Raw genomic sequence first — 6,823 nt, 5'->3', positions numbered from 1 at the left:
GCTGACACACACCACCACCCCCTACAGATGGACTTCCCCTTCGCACAGAAGGTGTGGAGAGAGACGCATTGGTATCTGTCCTGGTTCATCCCCAACTGTTCGGTAACACAGGATTTTGTTCCCCGGGACGCACACCGAGACAGATATCAATTGCTGCTGGAAGACCGTCAACTCGGTGAAGGAGGCCCTTTGGTCCGCCCGAAACCTGCTGGCCTTCCAGCTGAAGGAGCTGTCCATGGCTGAGTGTTGCCGACTCCAAGGTCCAGGAGTACGTGCTGAAGCGAGGTGCGGCCTACGCCACCGTGTAAGGCCATCCCACTATACATTGTCCACTATGTATGATGAACCTTTATAAAACACTGGTTCAGCCACAACTGAAGTATTGTATCCAGTTCTGGGCACCGCACTTCAGCAAAGATGTGAAGGCCTTAGAGAGGGTGCAGAAGCGATTTACTCCAGGAATGAGGGACTTTGGATATGTGGAGAGACTGGAGAAGGTGGGGTTGTACACCTTGGAACAGAGACGGTTGCAAGGAGATTTGATAGAGGTATTCAAAATCATGATGGGTCTAGACAGAGTAGATAGAGAGAAACTGTTCCCATTTGCAGAGGGTCAAAAACCAGAGGACATAAATTTAAGGTAATTGGCAAAAGAATCAAAGTTGACATGAGGAAAAACTTTCTTCTCACAGCGAGTGGTTAGGATCTGGAATGGACTACCAGAGGAGGTGGTGGAGGCAGATTCAATCATGGCCTTCAAAGGGAACTGGATAAGTACATGAAAGGAAAAAATTGGCAGAGCTTAGGGGAAAGGGTGGGGGAGTGGGACTAGCCGGATTGCTCTTGCATAGATCCAGCGTGGACTCGATGGGCCGAATGGCCTCCTTCCGTGCTGTAACCTTTCAATAATTCGATGATGTGTACTGTGTTTTGAATTGTAATTATGTGATCGTATTGTGTATGATCTGTATTGTGTTGTTTTGAACTGTATCGCTTAGAATTGTGATTTTTACATTGAACTGTAAATCTTTCAAAATATAGTTTATTTCATAGAATCTTTAAATTCTATGAAATAAACTATATTTTGAAATTAAAAAAAATACTAAAACAGGACCCATCCTCCTTAAATTCTGACCCTTAAAAAGTTGGGGTAAAACTGCAAATACCAGAATGCAGTGCTGGCTACTCCAGACGCTGGACTTCCCTTTCCTCGAGAAATTATATTAAAAAATCACTTTGTGAATGAAAGAGAAGAAATAATAAACTTGGGGCCAACTGAGCCGCGCGGGAACCACAATCACCAACAAGGGCGGCTGATGCAGCGGGAGAGGCCCCGCCCTCTTATTTGCATACCCAGAATGCTTTGAGAAATGTGAAAAGTTATTCCTCTTTCTGTCGAAGATATCGAGAGTTTTTGGGTAGTTTTTATAATAACATCTATTTCGGTAAAAATTGACTTTCTCTGGTGTCGATGCCGACTGTCGCTAGTCGCTCAGTACAATGTTAAAGAGGTAAGCGCGCGGTGGGTGAGAGTAGAGAGGGTGGTTTTCTTCAGTACACTCTGGTTTCTCTTCAGATCGTATAAATCTTTCGCCTTTTACTAAAGATTTCCGTGGAGAGGAACACTCGGAGTTTTAATTAATTTTTTGAGGCCCTGCTTTTGTGGGGTTCATTTAATATTGAAAGAAAGATTTAGTTTTCATGATGTGTTAGTCGTGTGGACCCTTTCGAACCTTGGGTCTGAGCTAACCAGATCGCCGGTTATCACCTTATGTGCTTGCAAAGTGCAGACTTTGCTGCGATTGGTCGATTCGAGTGCTGGCTCGGCCCCTACTTTTGCATTTGAGAGAGAGGCAGAGGGAAACGTCCCGACTCCAGAAAAGCATGCAGAATCTTCTCCTGCTGCAGTCAATGGGAGTCGATGTCGGGGAGGAACTCAGAGAGGTGAAGGACCAGCAAGCCTCGCTCTTTGCCTCCGAGGCCTCCAAGATCATCCTCCGGTCCAGAGTCCGCTCCGTGGAGCAGGACGAGACTTGCTCGCGCTTCTTCTTCCAAAACGTGCACAGAGAGAGCTCTGTGATCAGCAGCCTGAAGGAAGAGGACGGCTCGGTCACGTCCTCGCAGCCCGACATACGGAGGATCTGCAAATCCTTCTATGCCGGACTGTACGACGCGAAGCCCACAGACAGTGCAGCCTCCCGGTCCTTCTTGTCATCTATCACGGAGGTTCTAGACAACAGCAAGCGGGAGAGTCTGGATCACCCGCTAACTCTGGACGAACTGACAAAGGCCGTCCGTTCCTTCAAGAAGAGTAAGACTCCCGGAAGCGACGACTTACCGGTGGAGTTGTACTCGGCTCTGTAGGACTGGATGGGCCCAGACCTGCTGGAAGTGTACGGGGGTATGCTCCTGGCAGGCAGCATGTCAGACTCCATGAGGAAAGGCATCATCACCCTCATCTACAAGCAGAAGGGGGAGAGGGAAGAAATCAAAAATTGGCGACCCATCTCACTACTTAACGTGGACTACAAAATTCTGTCCAAGGTCATCGCCAGTCGGGTCAAGTCAGCCCTGGAGGTGGTGATCCACCCCGATCAGACCTGCGCTGTACCCGGCAGGAAGATCTCTGATAGCCTGGCGCTGCTTGGGGATGCAGTTGCCTCGGTACAGGACAGGGGACTGAACACCTGCCGTTGACAGAATATCCCACACGTACATGATGGACGTGCTCTCCAAAATGGGGTTTGGGGAGGGAATCCGCAATTGGATCCAACTGCTCTACACAAACATCAGTAGCGCAGTTTCAATCAACGGGTGGGAATCAGAAAGCTTTCCAATCAAATCTGGAGTCAGGCAGGGCTGTCCTCTCTCCTCCGTCTTGTTCGTGTGTTGCATCAAACCCTTTGCCGAGTCCATCAGGAGGGATGCGGGCATAAGAGGGGTGATGATCCCAGGCAGCGGAGGCACTCAGGTCAAGGCCTCCCTGTACATGGACGACGTCGCCGTCTTTTGCTCGGATCAGCTCTCGGTCCGCAGATTGATGAGCATCTGCGACTAGTTTGAACTGGCCCCAGGGGCCAGGGTAAATCGTACCAAGAGTGAGGCCATGGTCTTTGGGAACTGGACCGACCGATCCTTTGTCCCCTTCACCGTCAGGTCGGATTACCTGAAGGTGCTGGGGATCTGGTTCGGGGGGGTCCGGGGCGTGCACCAAAAACTGGGAGGAGCGTATTGCTAAAGTAAAGCAGAAACTGGGACTGTGGGATCGACGATCCCTTTCGATCGTGGGCAAGAGCCTGGTCATCAGGTGCGAGGTGCTCTCGGTGTTGCTGTACTTGGCACAGGTCTGGCCCATACCTCGCTCCTGCACCGTGACAGTCACTCGATATATTTTCCACTTTATTTGGAGATCAAAAATGGACCGTGTCCGCAGGGTCACGATGTACAAATCTCCAGAGAAAGGGGGGAGAAATGTGCCCAACGTGGCCCTCATCCTGACAGCCATCATCGTGTGCGGCTGCATCAAGCTGTGCATAGACCCTCGGTACACAAACACAAAGTGTCACTACGTGCTGAGGTTCTACCTGTCCCCGGTGTTGAGAAGGATGGGCCTGGCCATGCTGTCACAGAACGCTCCGTCCAGTTGGACCGTTCCGCCCCACCTGTCCTTCGTGGAAAAGTTTGTGCAGAAAAACACTTTTGACCACAAGGCGATCAGCAAGTGGTCTGCACGTAACGTCCTCGAGACCCTGCGGGAAAAGGAGACGATGGATCCTTTCAGTTGGTTCCCCGAGCAGACTGTCAAAGTCATTGCAGAACGCCTCATCACCAGAGCTTTCAAACAAGCACCAAGACTTGGCTGGTGGTGAGAAGGGACCTTCCCGTCAGATCCTTCATGTACTCCCGGACTCTCAGCGCCACCATGCGCTGTCCCAGAGGAGGCTGCGGTGGAGACTAGACCGTCAGCCATCTCCTTCTGGAATGTGCCTTTGCAAAGAAGGTCTGGAGAGAGATGCAGTGGTATCTGTCCAGGTTCATCCCGAGCAGTTCCGTAACACAGGACTCTGTGCTCTACGGGCTGTTCCCGGGGACGCACACCGAGACGGACATCAACTGCTGCTGGAAGACCATTAACTCGGTGAAAGACTCCCTTTGGTCTGCCCAAAACTTGCTGGTCTTCCAGTGCTCGGAGCTGTCCTCGACCGAGTGTGGCAGACTGGCACATTCCAAGGTCCAGGACTACGTGCTCAGGGACGCACTGAAGCTGGGTGTGGCCGCCGCAAAGGCTCTGTGGGGAAAGGCAACCGTTTAGAGCCTTCCCGCCATTGTATACCGAGGGGCTGAAATCAGGGAAAAACCCCCTCGGGCAGAAAGTAAAATTCAAACTGATGTAATGTACCTGAAATGAATCTGTAATCAATAATCTGTATTGATTGTAAAGCAATGAGGTACCCTAGAGTGTCACGAACTGTAATTATGTACGATGTGTAACTGTATTGTTGGAATCATATTTGAACTGTACTTGATGTAACCTGCAAATTGTATAATCTGTCTTGTGTACGTTTGAAATGTGATATGACAACTATATTGTATGTATTGTTGCAAATTTTATGAATAAAGTATATTTTTTGAAAAAAATCTTATGCCTTTTACTAAAGATTTCCATCGCGAGGAACACCCAGAGCATTAGGTAATATTTTGAGGCCGTGCTTTTGTGGGGCTCACTTAGTGTTGAAAGAAAGATTTGGTTTTCAATAGGTGTTAGTCATATCTTTTTGGAGTTGTGATTATTGTGATGAGGCGGCTATAGTTGTCCAAGTCAGTTCGGGAAGTACTTGTGTTTCGTTTATAATTGAAATGTGTTAAATGTTTACATTTTTTGGGCTAATCGGTGTGTGTTTCAAATAACCAGCACCATGGGCCGGATGGCGGGTTCTCATCAGGTGCTGATTTTGGGTTGAGGTGCTCCTCGCACCCATTGCCTGCGGCTCCCACTGGTTTTTCGCTGCCATCTGTGGGTTCACCCTGAATCCCCCGGCCTGATATTTACCACGGACTCCCCTAGCAGTCCCTGCCTTTCACAGCTGACCTTGCTGGTCGGTCTAGCTCGATGCACCCACTCCCCCCCCCATAAAAAGGACGGCTTATCAAGAGCATCATAATTAGTGCTCATAGAAAATAAATGACTGTATTGTTAAATTATTATATATCATATATATATATATATATATATATATACACACATCCTCACTCCTCATTCTCCATGAGCTCCCCTTCATCTGTCCTCCTTCCCTATCCTGTCCCTTCATCCCTTTCTCCTTTCATCCTCCGTCTCTCCTTCCACCCTCCCTCTCTCCTTCCACCCTCCCTCTCTCTTACCCTTCCTCTCTCCTTCCGCCCTCCCTCTCCCCTTCCGCCCTCCCTCTCTCCTTCCGCCCTCCCTCTCTCCTTCCGCCCTCCCTCTCTCCTTCCACGATCCCTCTCTCCTTCCGCCCTCCCTCCCTCCTTCCCCTTCTCTCTCACCTTATGCCCTCCCTCTCTCCTTCCACCCTCCCACCCTCTTTCCACCATCTTCCCATTCTTCTCTCCTCTTTTTCTCCTCCCACTCGCTCTCCTTTTGAAAAACTCTCTAACACTACCCCCACCCCCACACCTGCAGGCCTCGAGCTGTCCTCCGACCTGTTACTATGTTCCCCTCCTCCCAGTCTCTAACCCTGCTCAAAGATCACACCCCTCACTCCATTTCCCTGCCTCCTACCATGCTCTATCATCCCTATTTCCTTTTGGATGTCTAACCCCTCTCTACCCTTTCTCTCCTGCATTCTGCTACTATCCTCATTGCTGTTTACTACATTTCCAAGATTTGTGTCATCTGGAAATTTTGAAATTTTGCCCCTGTACCCAAGTTCAGGTAGTGAATTGTGAATGTTGTAAACATCTACGTTTGAAGTATTTTTAATATTTTGTTTTGGTTTGTTTCACCCCTGAAAGAATAAACGCCATCTTCATTTCTTGCCTTTGGTCATTTCCAAATAAATTGCGTAAATGAAAGCAGAATATAGATAGTTAATGGATCAACAGTTAAAATTAACACCACGGATACATCAACAAGTCTAGTTTCTTTGGTCAAATATAAATTTCAGCATAAAAATTGAACGCAGTGACATGGATACTAGATTTTGAAGTGGATTCCTCAATTGCCTCCTTTCCATGCACGGCTCTGAGCTCTGTGTCTGCTCTCATTGTGTCAATGGCTTCCTGTATGAACTGAAATACGGTTTGCTCACTAGCGGAAACTGCTGATCTTTTAAATTACAAAATATACTTAATTTCATAGAATTTAAAGATGTACCCAGTTCAATGTAAAATTCACAATTCCAAGCAATACAATTCAAAGCAATACAATACAGACTGTACACAATACGATCACATTATTACAATTCAAACACGGTACATATCTTATCAAACATAGTGAACAATACAGGGTGAGATGGCCTTACACGGTGGCTTTTCCCCATAAAGCCTGTGCGTAGGCCGCACCTCCCTTCAGTGCGACCCGCAGCACGTACTCATTTGGCAGAACGTCTTGTCACTGGAACTGACCAACAGGCACCAGGATGTAGCCTGGATGGTGGTGAGAAAGGCCCTCCCAGTGAGGTCCTTCTACACACACGGAACCTCAGCGCTATTGCGAGCTGCCCTCGAGGCTGTGGCAGGGACGAGACTGTCTTCCTGATGGACTAGCCCTTTGTACAGAGGCTGTGGGGTGAGATGCATTGGTATCTGTCCCGGTTCACCCCAAACAGTTCGGTAACACAGGACC

The 6,823-nt window shown here is 48.6% G+C and overlaps 1 non-coding gene across 1 annotated transcript; it reads left to right on the top strand.

The window, feature by feature from the left end:
- The first annotated feature begins 1,556 nt into the window (after nt 1-1,556).
- Nucleotides 1,557-1,670, top strand: LOC137324861 (U5 spliceosomal RNA). Its single transcript, XR_010963737.1, has one exon. It is a non-coding gene; the product is annotated as a U5 spliceosomal RNA (small nuclear RNA).
- Nucleotides 1,671-6,823: the final 5,153 nt, after the last annotated feature.

This window comes from Heptranchias perlo, chromosome 8, assembly GCF_035084215.1.
Source record: "Heptranchias perlo isolate sHepPer1 chromosome 8, sHepPer1.hap1, whole genome shotgun sequence".
NCBI classification, from domain to species: Eukaryota; Metazoa; Chordata; class Chondrichthyes; order Hexanchiformes; family Hexanchidae; genus Heptranchias; species Heptranchias perlo.
Note: the sequence above shows the minus strand (reverse complement) of the source record. Positions and strands in the feature narration are given on the sequence as shown.